Genomic DNA, 16,290 nt, shown 5'->3' on the forward strand with positions numbered 1-16,290 from the left:
AATGTGCAGAAAACTGCCTTTAAATAAGGTTTGGATTGGTTATTTTTAAATTAGGAGCAGATACCGCTGACACATTTCAGGGTTTCTTTGCTAATACATGAATGTATAGTAAGCTACTCTATATTGACCACCATGTACAGTTCTTTATTTTTATTGCATTAAATATGTACTAGAAAGTCAACCCTCTTCATACAACTCAAAGACCATAATTATATTTGCTCTCTGGGTTCTGGATTTCATTAATCACTGTCACTGGAAAGTGAATTTTATTCCAAGGTACCAATATATTAGAAGGTTGGCAAGTGCTGTGGTTCAAGGAACAGGTATTTAGAGACACATGCTCTATGTGTGTGACCATCCTGCATTGTTATGCTTGGCCCTTAATGAGTAGTTCCCTTTCAATTCGAAGTCGACCACCAAAACATTACTTATGGGATATGTGTCCTATTGGTAGGTATTTACTGAGCTCTTTATATCAGAGCTGCCAGTAGGCCCCTTCCTGGGGTGACGTCCTCAATCCCGCCTACTGAGGGATTAAACAGTCAGCCCACGGAAGCCATTTTCTCTTTTTGCTTCTCAAGACGGTAAGGTAAGACCTGTGTTGAAACTTAAGTGTATTTCAAAAGAGCTTTTCTGAGTCGACTGCAGTTCCCCTGCATCCGTGCTGAATACTGGCTTGCTGCTTTTGTGGAATCAGCGGCTCTCCTTTCTTCAACAGCCCGCCAAGGAGTGTGTGTGTTGTCTTTTCTGCCTACACTCTTCGGGAGAATGCAGTTCCTCCGCCGGAGCTAGGCCTTGCTGTGACCCCGCTGTTGAGTGATTCCACCGGCTGGCGTGCGTGCAATAGTGCGAAATATAAATAAATATAAAACTGTATTGTTGTTGCGTAACCCGATCGCACAACCACAGCTTCCCTGTGTTGTGCTGTGGAATTAGCTGCAGTGCAGTGTTAAAAACAACAACCAGTCAGCCGTGTCTATTCCTCCACCGGGGCTGCGTTTTTACCGATACCGCTATAGATATCGCGTTCTTTCTCCCTCGCAACGGCTCTGTTATACTTTCCCATAAGTAATGTGTGAGTGGTCGTCTTCGAATTTGAAAGGGAAAGTTAGGTTACTTGCCAAAACCCTGGTTCCCTGAAAGAGAAGACGACCACCAACCAGCGAGGTTGCATCGGTCACCCTCACAGGTTTGATGCAAAAAGAGAACATGGCTTCTGTGGGCTGACTGTTTAATCTCTCGGTGGGCGGGATCGAGGACGTCACCACAGGAAGGAGCCTACCAGCAGCTCTGATATAAAGAGCTCTGTAAATACCTACCAATAGGAGGCATATCCCATAAGTAATGTTTTGGTGGTCGTCTTATCTTTCATTGAACCAGGGTTACAATGTGACATTTCAACGTACTAGCTCCACTTACTTTTCATACAGACTGTGAGGTCCAATGGTTAAAGAAAAGGGCTTGTAACCAGGAGGTCCCCGGTTCAAATCCCACCTCAGCCACTGACTCATTGTGTGACCCCGAGCAAGTCACTTAACCTCCTTGTGCTCCTACTTTCGGGTGAGACATAATTGTAAGTGACTCTGCAGCTGATGCATAGTTCACACACCCTAGTCTCTGTAAGTCGCCTTGTATAAAGGCGTCTGCTAAATAAACTAATAATAATAATAATAATAATAATAATAATACACATATATAAAGAGATTGTAGACTGAGCTGGCAGAGTTGAAGTTCACATTGTCAGATGATTTAAATGGAATGAGGAAGTCTGCACTGCAAGCACTTACAATTCTGCAGATAAGATCAAAGCAAACTCAAAGCCAGGCAAAAGGAGATTTGCATAAAAAAGGTGACTCATAATTGAGCAATAGAACCTACAAAATGATTGAATGTAAAATCACAAAGAATGATAACATACAAAACATAGGGAACAGTAAGTTAATTAAAATTACATTAGATGCTACAATACCTACTCAGTAATGTATGCCACTACTGCAGTGTTTGTGGTGGTCTGTGAAGTAGTAGGGATTGAACAATAAAGTATTCCTCCCTTCTGGGAGAAAGTAATTATAATGTTTGCTTAATAATTCAAAAAAGTGATTTTTAAATAATGCATTGACCATTTATCACACCACACACATGAAGTAGACTAGATACTCGTTTTAACAGTGCTCAAAGGCTGCTTTTCTATCCATTATCTCTTCCTTTAAGTACATGCAGTACATTGAGGCCTGCAAATAGATACACAGGAATGGAGTGCTTTGGTATTTTATCTGATGTGCGCACAAGAGAGGTTGGACTTTGGATCTTGCTGTTTATCTTAAGTTAGCAACATGTGACGGTAATAGATCTTATTTATATTTTAGCATTTTTTTTATATCTTCATATATAAAGAAGAAAGTTTGTGTGTCTGTCTGTTCCTTTATACATTTGGGCCCCGCAGGAGCCAGTGCAACCAAACTTTGCATGGCCTACTCTTTCATCCAGGTGAAGGTCGAGGGCTATGTTTGGATCCAAAATTTTGACCCCCAGGCTACTTTATTTAGTAACCCCATTGCTGGATCACTACAGTAGCCATGTATCTCAAATTAAAGAAACCCACAAAAATAAAAACAACAAAAATTAATAAATAAATAAAAATTGCAAAAACCAAAAAATAAATAAAGTTAAAAAAAGGGAAAGGGGTCCGAGCGCATTGTGCGACACCCAGATCGGTAACGTATAGGAAACCATAAGGCTACCTTTCCCCAATTTGTCATGCATGAAATATTGAAGTATTGAATCATCAGCTGATCTTTTATTGAAATCCTTAAAAAATAATGTGGACCCACGTGTCACTATGTAATACACATGTATGCGCTACTCTCCCAGTACTTTATGGAAGGTAGGGATGTGTGTTTGACCTATGCACTTAACTTGATTTATTTTCCACCAAAGAAAAGGACTTTGCACCAAGCTGCAAATCTTAACCTAATCTTAACCTAATCTCCAATGCAAATGATTCAATGCTGGAGTCCCACTGATTCAGCTGTTTATTGAGCTGCTGGTCCTTATAGCAAACCGTTCATATTTAATAAACCAATAACTCTGGCACTGCTGGTATGATAGCAACCTTTTTTTCTTATTGCATCCATTTACAACTTGTAAATGTATTTAGTGGTGTTGCTCTTTGTAACAGGGCGAGGAGCCCTGTACATATATTTGTTTATTTATTTTTAGAACGGGGTCTTCCCCTCTGCCCCTGTGCAATTTATTGTTTTGTATTTGTATTGTGATTTATTTATTATTGTATGTGTAAATATTTTTGCAGCGGTGGAACACAGTGTTTGGGTCTGCTAACACAGAAAGTTATATAGTTATACAATTATGGGATTTGGCATTAACAGAACAGCAAGGATAGCAGACTATTGAAAAAGCGACAGCAGTTATACTAAAAAAGAATTCATCAAACAAACTCCTTTAAACCTAGTGAAGAACTCCTGAAACTATGTGCAAGAAATTATCTTAACATCTCTTTCATTTATTTTGTCAGGCTCTTCATTAATTCTCTTTAAATGAGGAATGTTAAAAATGTGAATAATAAATGCTGCCATTGTCTAACAAATTTGGCACTTAGTCTAAATTAGACCCCATCCAACTGAGTTTTGTCCTTTTGATCTCACATGTGTTTTTCACATCTTCTGAATTACTGGGTGGGTACATAAATATTTCATAAATTAAATATAAAAATATGAAATCTATTAATTATAAAAATGGGTTCACAGTGGGTTTGATATGGATGTGTTTATGCAGCAACAAATATAATACACAAGCTCCAGAAAACAAATTTGGGTTGCATAGAATTTACCGTCTAAAACTTTGATCAGTCCTATTGTGTAAATCCTCAAGTTTTGCTAAACATTTCTAAACCTTGATTCTAGTCAGTCACATTTGATAAATTACAACAAACTAACAGTAGCACACTATCTGGGGATGACCCTGTGGTTGGTACAGAGAACATTCTTTAGTCTATCCACTACTAACATCCTTAGATGTGTATTTTCAACGTATTAACAAAGCAGTTACTTTTTTTAATTAACCAAGCATTGAGTGAAGAGCATATTCTGAAAGCGTAAGGTTCAGGATTTTTAAACATTTTTTAATTAAAAAAAATAAAAAATTGAAATTACAGCCCACGTCTTAACCTAGGCTATACCGAATAACGGGCGTATACTTTATTTGGGCTTTATTGGCTATTTTGATTGGATCGCCAATAATACTTCCACCAATCAGAGGGTTGTATAAAGTACTCGTAGCGATCCTGCCCTCTGTCAGACTGGTATACAGAAGAAATTAAAGAAGCAGTGGACAAGAGACATAATGTGTCGGATATCAAAGTGGATATGAGAGTGGCAGTGATGAAGCCAATTTGCTTGACAACATTCTTCTTGTCACTGATTTGTGCCACAGAACAATTTAGTGAACAAAACGATATTTATCTTAAAAGCAAACAAACAAACTAAAAAAAAAGCCGTAGCTTAAAATGAGGTCACATGTTCAAGTTGTGTGAATGCGGGACCTTTTTTGTGTCATTTTTAAAAGCCAGCAAAAGTGCACATTTTTCATTTAAATGCTGGATATATAGACTGCTTTGTATGTTCTGGTTTATTTTTGCTTATTAATAAACCTGTTTTTATGCAACTTTCATAATCGGAAAGAAAATGTCTCTGCAAGCCACGACTACTGGTACTACATAAAATGTTTAACTTGTTTTGAGGCGTGATGTGTTTACCTTGCTTCTGATTGGTCAGTTTCATTTGAGTCACACGACGAAAAAAATAAATAAAAACAGGTTATATTTTAGCGACGCAAAATTTTCTCAAAGCAGCGGCGTTCGCTGCTGGTGTGGCTACTCCTATTTGACTGCAGTGACTTCTAAATTATTCGCTTGTGTCGCTCGCGTCTAGTGTGGATACGGCTTTATTTGTTTTTAAGCTACTGACTGTCTCTGTACTGTTTTGTTTTCAGACGTATTTTTACGTTCATCGGCAGATGTGCTCTGGATGCAAGTACAGTGCTGACATGTTATTTCCTAAAATGATATTAAGCAAGGTTTTGGGTAAATATATAAAGAAAAAAGGCAGTGTATATTTTATCACTAGTACAACAAGACCACGTATGGAATTAAAATGAATGGACTAAAGAATAGTAATATTTTGTAACAATTTAATGTTCGCACTAATGTTCACAGAAAATAAATATAAAAAGAGACTAGTGATGTAACAGACACAGATTTTGGGGCAGTTATTTAAAAACAACAGAAGACCAATCAAAACGTGAGACTGTTATGCGGTTCTGTGGTAAACATATCCGCAAAGCATGATGGGAGATCGAGCAAAACGTTAACTGAGTAACGTTTCAGAGCTTTGGCAAGACGTTACTGTGTTAACATTTCCCAAGTGAGACCAGGTTGCATACCTAAAACCGCCACAGGCAGTCATTCTGACGGTTACATTTTAAACATCAGTATTAAAATGAAAGACAAACTATCAGATACAACTCAGAAGTTTTATTCAAGCACGTCATATCAAACATCTGCACAGCCGAAACACCGTATTTAAATGAACAATTAAACATAAAAGGGTTTATTTTCTAATTTGCCACTATAAAGCACTGCTTCAAAAAATGAAAAACTATAATAAAATAAACATTTCAAAAGAAACTAGTGTGTAAACAGGTATATGTGCATACAAAACTGTAAAAACGAATGCATTTTGTAATTTAAAACGAAATTAACATATATTTTCTCTGCTTGTGTCACTCTTGCACTGAATCCGAAGCTCGGGCAATTTAAGGACAGATGATTAGTAATTAATGCATCGATTAATTGTTGCACCACTACCAAACATGTATGGAAATAATAGGTCTATTCCTATATCCCTGGCAACACTGTAGCACATATTATTTATATTGTTTTAATTTAGTCATTTTTAATAATAAGCACTGATTAGAAAGATGTGCATTTACATGAATGCTAGATGTAGATTGTTTGTTTTTGTTTTTTAAATAATGCTGGTTAAAAAAAAGAAGTCTGTAATTGTGACAAATGTGCCTTCATAATGTGTAACAGTTATTTATTTAGTATTTGTTTGAAATTAAAAAGCTGTTTCAGTTAATGGCAGCTTTGACATACATACAATTATATGTAATGTGGTTAAAGCTGTTTGTTGTGTTGCTGAGTGATAGTAGTAGCACAACGTGTGATTGAGTAGAAATGGGTTTTTGCAAGAACTGCATAACTGAATTGTGGGAGTTGTTTGCGGGCCACCTGGAGTTTACTCACAGACCACAGGTTGGGAACCACTGCCCTAGACTGACACCGGGCCACTTTGACTTTTTTCTTTCAAAAAGTTGTGATTTTTTTCACTCATAATGATTAGATTTTTTTGCCCAAAGTTAACATAACCTTCTCTTAAGTAACATAGCCAGGCATGCCACACCATTAAAAACAGTAGTAGAACAACTTTCTGATAACATTCTAACACTTAAGGGCAAGTAAACCGGTTCATGACTTTTACATTGTGTGTGGGGAGAGTAAAAAGCTCCATAACTTGTAAAACTCTGCAATCAACAAGGGTAATTTATAGCTCATAAGCCTTTTTTAGAGGCAACAAACAATGCACAACTGCTTTTTTCAATATCCAAATACTTTTTAGACCCCTCACGAAACATGTGACAATGACTAATTGGCATGTCATATGCACAAACCCGATTTTACTTCCAACCACTGTGTGTCATTTACAGTCTGTTCTGACTACGTTAAAATGTTTCTACTACCAAATCACAATTGCAAGATGGTGATAATAGAAGCAGATTTAGCACTTGAATATTTTTCAATCCTGGTACAGCAGCTGCTCTGGTCTTGTCTTTGCCTGTTAAAGTGTCTACACAACAGTAGTATTTGTGGAGCCATGTGGTGTAGGTAAATAAGGGCCCTAAAAATAAAAAAAAATGTTAACCTCTGATGGTTTGATGTTTTCGGGGGCATGGAAGTGTTTGTCCCAGGCATGCCAGAGGACTGATGTCAGATTTAATCTGCAGTTCATCATCAGATACACATTGTTTACAGTTCCAATTGTCCAGAGGGTGTTTTTATACAACCGAATCTGACTGTGAACTTTATTAAACTTGAGTTGTATAGGCACTGTTTAGCTTGGAAACCCTGTCAGAATGGCGAATGCCTTTTTATTGTAGCAACCTGTTATGTCATGGGGAAATGTAACTTGGTGATGTATTGCCTTACCCAGGGGTTAAACCTCTTTTGCAGCAATAGTGGATGTTTAAACAAAGCGCAGATTCTGACACTGCTTTTCCATCTGTTCTGGGTTGCACAAAGAGGTAGTTTTAGTTCATTACTTTTGGTTTGCGTTTTGAGATTTTCTTGTGGGTTCATTAGTGTTTTTTTTAATATAAAAGAGGGTGAATTGATCAGTTCCTTCTGGTATTGGCCCAAAGGTACTGGAGTTTAGATGTGTTGAGGCATTTGTAGACTTGATCAATTCACTTGATGTTTCACTTTGTACAAATATCTATGCACAACCCAGCAAACCATTTTAAAACCCCCTCTTGGTAAACAATTGTGGCTGGTTTCAACGCTAATCTTTGACTACCTTTCCTTAGGTAACATTAGCTAGTCCTAGATTAGCGTTAATAACTAATCTCTGTTGTTATACAGTAAACCCTGTTTTTGTTCCTAGGGAGGTTTTCTTTGTTAACCCTAACCTTCTAATTTATGCAGTGGAAAAGCAGCTGTACTGTATGTTGAGACCTTCATATGAATGACTGCTAGATAAAACTGTGTTACTCAATTCAGCTGTGGTTAGTAAATCACAGAACTGCCAATTTTGTATGAATAGCTTGCAATCAATTTTACAGATTTATAAACTTTACCTTATTTGAGAAAGCAATAGATCAAAGGCTCCATGGATAGAGCTGCAGTAGGTGATGCACCAGCAGTGATATAGTCCCAAATAAAAGCGTTAAACAGTTGAGTTATTCTTTATCTTTATTCTATATATGTGTTTTACTGTAGTTGTCTGGCAGAGCTGGCAAAAAATTAAGAAATACTACTGTGTGTTTATTACTATTCCTTTATTGTTGCCTACATACAACTATTCATGTGACACTGTAGTGCGTTATTTAGTCTTGCTTGTGGTTGGTATTTCATCTGGATCTTAAGATTTAATATTATTTCTGTTAAACACTAAACCAGATTTTCTAAAACAACAGCCAAAATGTCCACTGACTAAACATATACTCTGTTCACACTTGTATTGGAACGATTCTGGTAAAATTGGTTTTGGTTTAGAATATACAGATACGCTAACATGTCTGTCCTAACTCACTGTTCAACACCAGTACAAGACTGATACTGTTGCGATATAGGCTACCTGGCCACATTTGAGCTGGTTTATATTGATACAATTAGATCAAAGATATCCTGTATTACACACTCCACTGATTTTCTATGGGGACCTCCGTCATGTTGTGCGCAAAGGATTGTGGGGTATAGAGAGCTCAGGAGAAGATTTCCTATTGACCGTCAATGGAGCCGTATCGGATTGAGCTGCTTTGAACTTATATTATTGATGTTTAAAAATATATAAAACCTGCCCAGGGTGTCTTGATGAAAAACATAACCTGTGGCAATGATGACATACCGTAATCTATACGAAAAATTCACTTTTCTGAAAGTAGTACCACAGATGGCGCATGCGTAGAAAACAGATGAGCGTTTCGCAGTGCTAGAGTAGACAGGTGCAATTATAAAGCTTGGATTTATTGGTATTAGACATCAGTTTTTATATATTTTTACTACTGTAACTTATCTGTAAATATTTAAAAAATCAATACATTAATTAAACAAACATGATGGAAATAAAGGCGGAGTTGAGAATCTATAAAATGCAGGGAGATTTATAACAAAGATTTATTCGTTCTCTGTCACAGGGCCCTATTAGGAAATCTTTAACTAGTGAATCCCCAAACATGAACATAACAGGTTAATGATCTAATACTGTCATAGAAACTGCTTTGACCCACATCCAGTAGTCTCTGATAAAGAGTGAGAGAGGCTGACTGACAGGGGATGGCCCAATATTTCTTACTCTTTCGGTCTTTTTAATGTTAAGACAAAATGAATAGATAGCAAAGCGGTTTTGTATGTAGGTGGGTTCCAGATGAGACAACCTTCGGAAGTGACAGGTATCCATTTCCCACAGGATGATCTGCTAAAGAGGTTGAACTGTGTGACAGTGTGTATGTGAGCAACTGCACAATGAGGGCTGAAAGTCCGTATCAGAGGGTTGACTGCCCTTACTAATATGTGAGGTTGTTCTTGGCTGCAATCTTGATAAGATTGACAATCAAGATTGTTAGAAAAAGACTTTACATCTATGGACCATGCTCAGTTAGACTGGGGAGCCAACTCCAGGACCGCAGTATAGCGAGGAGCAATATAACGAGAGGTGTGTGTGTGTGTGTGTGTATATATATATATATATATATATATATATATATATATATATATATATATATATATATATACGTGCACCAACCAGTGCTTCTCAGCCAGCAACGTCTCCACCTTCCTTCTTACCCATCCTTACAAAAACCACAACACGGTCTGACCAGATATCTCCACTATCTACCACTAGAAACGCTCTACCACAGCTGACACCAGAGCTGTATATAGAGAGAATTCGCCCAACTGTCGGCACAGATGCCATGTTGTCACCAAACCAGTGTGGGCGTGAGCTCTCCGCAGTGAAAATCCATGAGGAAATCTGTGGTACGGAAATGTTTTATTTGTTGTAATAAGTTATTAAAATCGCATAGAGAAATTGTGCTTGGGTTAATTTTATTAAATAAAAACATTACTGATGATGAATACCGATTCATCCTCTATAAATTGAGGGGTAAACCTTTGCTAAATTTATTTTGTTCCTTACCGCTAGCCAGCACCACAGTGTTTTAAGGGCAACTTCAGAATCCTGTCCCGTCTCAAAGTGTCCGGTAAGTATTGGAGCTAGTTGGAAAGTCTAGATGAGATGAGGTGACTACACTCTTTCAGCACTAATTAACTTTATCACAAGACTAGCCTAGAATAATGAATTTAAAATGTAATTGGCGTATACAAAAAATAAATACATACAAATTATATAAATATTAGTATATACAATTATTTTACTCGTTGTTTATCATTTCTATTTTTCTATAGAATGATGAACTCAGAAAGAGGGTTAATGTAATTGCCTTGCACAGGCAAAAGCTTTACCATCAGTTAGCCATATGTTTGTATTTCACAGTAATGCTTTTACATTCAGCATATATATTTTTCTAATGTAGAAAACAAATAATAAAAGTCAGATTTCAATCAACTTCAGTCAACTTTTCAATGCAAATTGCTGTTATCCTACTGTGTGTCAGGGATTCAAATCAATGGTCCATTTGGCCCAGAATACAGAAAAGTGGACTTCATATCACCACAGTATTCTGGATGCTGAAGTTTATTCTAGGAACATGTCACATGTCGTGAGATATCATTGGAAAACCCAAAGCCTCCTCTTTCATTTGGTATGTTGACTGTGTTCCTAGCTCTCTTCGTTTTCGAGTTACAGGCACTTGAACACACCTACTGGTTTGCTGCGTGTCACAGCACTGGAGCACTGAATGAGGGGGTGGTAGAAAGTAAGCATACAGGCATGCCTGACATCAATAGAAAGTGCAAAGCCTGCGCTTTTAAATGACGTTGAAACCGGAACGCTATCTGTTGAAGCGACTGAGTAATAGGCAACAAACAAAATTTAGGAGCCGACTCATGTCGCATGACTCAAGCCTTAGTTTCGATTTGCTGCAGTATCGCTTAGGCTGTTACGGTGCCTGAGATATTCACGCGAGAAAGTCGGGCTGCCGATACACTACACCTGGGGTCCATACAGACCCCAAACCTAAAACATTTTGGGAAATTCAACCAGGCTACCTGGACTAGAATTATCCTTTGCATAGTGTAACAGGATGGGTGCGTGACAACTACCTAAAAGGAAACAAAAATCAAGTCACTTGATCCACATAATAACTGATACTAAAGCACCGTGGAGTCCGAATGGACCCCAGGTTACCTTATGAGGGTTAAATACATCACCATCAGGAAAAGGTAACCTTATTTTTCTATTGTTATTTTCAAGCATATGCTTACTCATACTACTGTTCAACAAATATTTTTTGAATGAAAATTGTATATGCATTGCCAACACCAGTGCAAAACAAATGTATTCCTACAAACAAATAGCATTGGAACATTTTTTTAGGTATACAGTATGTATTTGGTGCTCTTGGTGCTACTTTTCATCAGCACTAATGTGAATGGATGATGTATAATATTGCAAAACCTTTTTTTTTATCCTTAAAACAAATAAAAACATTCATGAGTGAAACACAGGCTAGTCTACTGCTAGCCCATTCCATGTTAGAAACGGTTATTCTATTTCCTTATTATTTATATTAATGTTAATGCAGACATTAAAAATTCTGACGGTCTGCATGTGAGAAGTGCACAATTATTTTTATTTGAACCCATGGATATTTAGTAGTCTAGGGAGAACAGGTTTAGGGAGTATGCTGTGGACAGGTGGCTGTTTGCTGTCTTTCGTTTCTCCCACTTAATGCTAAGTCACAGATTCTGATTGTAGGCAAGCTTGTTCAAGGATCAACACCACACAACAGCATAAAAAGCATGGTTAGGAATTTAAGAAACAAAAGGATTTCAAGTTCGAAACACAAGTCTAAACCATGCATATGTTTTTTAAAGGGTTATGATCATTTTCATTATAAAGACATACATTCCAAATTGTTACCAGAGGTACTTGATGAAGCAACCGCAAGCTCTAATTGAAATAGATTAGACTGAAGTGCACTCTTCCTGTCAGGATACCGGGAACTGCAAGTACTGGAAAATAATGGTATTATTATGTCAACAAAAATGAGAGTTGTAGCTTTTGAGGTGAATGATGCTGACTATTCAAAACTTTTTTCTAAGGTGAAGCAGAATACAGTTAATGTTCTTAAAATTGCTGTTGTGACTTTTATTTTTCTAACATGAATTTATCATTTTCCCTGTCTAGCCTATATATGGAATACAGCTGACTTGGAGAAAAGGGCAATTTGAAGCAACCTGCTTCTGAACAGTGTCGGCACTCAAAGTTTATCCAAATTATAACATGTTGCATTGCTTTTTACAAAGGCGTTAAAGGTAGCACAGTACAGTAGAAAGGTATAATCTCAGTTATGACCATGACGGCCTACAGTTCAGAGCCAGCCCTCAATCCATTCACATATTTTTTATTTTTTTTTACAGAGTTCAGTTTAACTTACTAACCACTTTTATACCCTTTTCACCAAGCTTAACTCATGAGTTATTTAAAAAAAAAAAAAAAGTATCACGTTAAAGTTATTTTCTAGGTGTTAATACTTTTTATTTCTGTAACTACTTCCCATTGTCCAGGGCCAGGTTCAAATATAAAAGGGAGCTTCTAATTTGTATACATGATACACCATTTTATCTCAGTAAGAAAGCGGTTCAGTTTATATATTCACAGTATACAGATTGTTCACATAACCTGTGTGTGTTGTTATTTACCCACAGATGAAACATGACAGCTTGCAACTATGTTATTCCATAGCACTATTATGGCACTTGCAGTACACAGCCCTATAGGCACGTGCTTGTACAAGTATGTAATTACACCAACAGCAGATGAATCTGTGCGCTTTGATGAACAAGGAGTTACCCACTGAGTTTGAACACCTCAGGGCGTAGCCTTTTGGATGTGACCTTAAAGAAACGAAAGCCTGCTAGTGAAGAACAGGTTTGTTATTAGCTAAAAATGGGAGTGCTGTACCAAGGGAGTGAGAGTTCAAATAGAAAAGTAATTAAAAAAACAAAAAAAAAAAACATCTGAACTAATCTATGTTTAGTAGTACTTTACTGTAGGCAGGAAAAGTCATTTCACACAAGGTGCTATCATTTTTAGTTAACTAGCGCATTGTTATTGATTCAGATGTGATCAAATGGGCAAACAGTATGTAATATTGGTATTGAAAAGCCAATTTTTTCAAAAGCATATTTTTTTGTTTGTCTTTAGTTGTCAAGGATGATTCAGGCTCATTAATTACAGTTATCTGAAATCCTAATCAGATTAATTGTTTTTTAATTAATGTATTCAAAATGTAATGCATGTAAACTACATGTCTAAATGCATATTTTTAATTGTTTATTAATTGTTAGTGACTCATAGGTAATTAAGCTTCCCCGGGATTTTATAAATTGCTTCTGTTTCCATGGCTACCACAGCAAAATTAAGTGTTTCACAAACTTTAAACATGTAGGTATGTCCTACACACCCTTTGGGACTTTGTTTCAAGAGTGCCCATTTTTCAGCCATTCTAGCATGCCATGGCATAACTCAAAAGTCCAAAGATTGTTAATGCCAGTTACATGAAGTAATTTTTAACTGGATATATATATATATATATATATATATATATATATATATATATATATATATATATATATATATATATATATATATAATGTCAGCAAACCTTGCAAAGACCATGTACAAAATGAAATTTACTGGTTGCATAGGTATTCAGCCCCTTAAGTCAGTACTTTGGTAGAAGCACTTTCTGCAGCAATTACTGCCATGAGTCTTTTTGGATAGGTCTCTACTAGCCCTTCACAGTAGGATAGTGACATTTTTGCCCATTCTTCATGGGAAAATTGCTCCAGTTCTGATAAGTTTGTTGGGGATCGTTGATGGACTGCAGTCTTCAAGTCTCGCCATAAATGTTCGATTGGATTCAAGTCAGGACTTTGACTGGGCCACTCAAGAACATTAATTCTCTTTTTGTTTAACCACTCCAGTATGGCTTTGGCTTTGTGCTTCGGGTCATTCAAATGTGAATTTCCTCCACAGTTTCAGAGTCTTGGTTGACTCAAACAGGTTTTCCTCAAGGATTTGACTGTACTTTGCACCATCCATTCTCCCCTCTATCCTGACAAGCTTCCCAGTCCCTACTGAAGAGAAGCACCCCCATAACATGATGCTGCCACCACCATGCTTGACAGTTGGGATGGTGTTGACTGGGTGATGGACAGTGCTGGACTTGCGCCAGACGTAACGCTTGGAATTTAGACCGAAAAGTTCAATTTTTGTCTTGTCTGACCACAAAACCTTTTTTCCACATGTCTGCAGTATTATCTACATGCTTTTTCGCAAACTCCAAATGTGCTTTAAGATGAGGCTTTTTGAGAAATGGCTTCTTTCTTGCCACCCGTCCATACAGGCCAACTTTGTGTAGGGACCGGCTTATTGTTGATGTGTGAACACTGACTCCCATCTCAGACACAGCTTTGCAGATCTCTCAAGGTCATTGTTGGCTTCAGAGTGACATCCCAAACCAGTTTCCTGCTTGCCCAGCTGCTCAGTTTGGGAAGGCAACCTGATCTGGGTAGTGTCTGGGTGGTGTGATGCATCTTCCGCTCTTAATGATGGACTTCACTGTGCTGAGAGGGATAATCGGCGCCTTTTAAATTTTCTTGTACCCTTCACCTGCTCTGTGCCTCTCTACCACTTTATCCCTGACTTGTTTTGAAAGCTCCTTGGTCTTCATGGTTGCTTTGTTGGATCACTATGTGAGTTGTAGTTTGAAAGTCTTTATATATCTGAGGGAAATTATCTACAAGTTAACCACTTTGAGTACACACAGGCTGAAACTATTTCACTACTTTTGTGACCTTTCAAACTAATCATTTGCACCTGAGCTGATTTAGCAAAGGGGTTGAATACTTATGCAACTGAGATTAATCTGTTTTTCTCTGTAAATCTTACTTATTTATATTCTATGTGCAATTTTTAACTTTAGCAATGTGGAGTAGTTTGTGGAGATTCTACATGTAAAGTCTAATTTGAAAGTGTCGTGGAGTACGCTCAGCAGCCAACAAAATGTGAAAACTTTGCAGAGGGTGAATACTTCTGCAAACCACTGTGTGTGTGTGTGTGTGTGTGTGTGTGTGTGTGTATATATATATATATATATATATATATATATATATATATATATATATATATACACACAGACACACTGCTTGGAAGATTGGCTTGGTGTTGTGTGGTACTCACTGTAGTTTATTAAGTATTTAAATGGCCAGTGAGTGAGACCATGGCTGCAAAATACAGTCAATTCTCATTAAAACTAACTTGGATTAAACAAATATTCTGTTACTATGAATTTTCTACATGGTCCCGGCTAAATTTAGCTGTCACTTATTGTAAATTACTTCTTATAATATGATTTAAAGTGCAGTTCATTTGACATATATATAAGTTCACTTACAACCGTATTTTCAATGTACAATACTTTTCACTGTGCTAGAATTAAACTTTGATTTCATTGTTATTTCACCTATATTATATAAACTGAATCAGACGCCAGTATTTCTGTCAACAATAATTCATCTAATTGTCTTACCATCTTTTAAATGAAATTCTGTATAGTGGAAACGTTTATATTATTGTGTGTATCAATTTCTGTACATAAACAGTAAACATATACGCAGAATATTCTATTAGCAAAGCACTATTTTACAAACAGCAAGAACAACAGATTAAGTAGTGCTAAATAATTGTAAGCAAACATAGTAAAATTGCAATGCCATAATAAACCTTCATTCTCAGGATCTTTATAAGCAATAATGGACACTAATCTTGATTTGTTTTCTCAAAATAAATAAATATTTATAAATAAAATAATAGTTCTTCATTCCATTATTCTCAGTAGTAATGGAAAAATTACTTATTTTTTTGTTCTTGAAACATGATCTGCTAATATCCGCTTGTTTCTAGATATTTATAAATGTTGTAAAAACATATATATTAAAACACATGAGACCGTAAATCTGCTCAAGCTACGATTCAGGAGAAATGAGAATGAGAACTGTGGGAGAGGGGGAGAGAAATATTAATTTCTGTTCAGGCTCCTGTAGATGAGTCTGCCCCATCTAGTGACAGCTACTGCGTAAAGGAAACTGGACTCCCAGCTGTTCACTAGATGGCACTGGCTCTTACAACTACTGTATTCAGACACTTTGCTCAGCATGTGCTACACGTATCTGACCACAATATCTGGACAGCTGCTCCTGAACTCAGATCAAATCACTCAAAAAGTGACGAACCTTAGCATTTGAGTACA

General features: G+C 36.8%; 1 protein-coding gene across 5 annotated transcripts in view; it reads left to right on the plus strand.

Moving 5' to 3' along the window:
* Positions 1–16,290, plus strand: part of LOC117408684 (E3 ubiquitin-protein ligase NEDD4-like) — a 150,670-nt gene that overhangs the window by 17,157 nt on the left and 117,223 nt on the right. The window lies entirely within an intron of this gene.

Source organism: Acipenser ruthenus, chromosome 2 (assembly GCF_902713425.1).
Source record: "Acipenser ruthenus chromosome 2, fAciRut3.2 maternal haplotype, whole genome shotgun sequence".
Taxonomy (NCBI): domain Eukaryota; kingdom Metazoa; phylum Chordata; class Actinopteri; order Acipenseriformes; family Acipenseridae; genus Acipenser; species Acipenser ruthenus.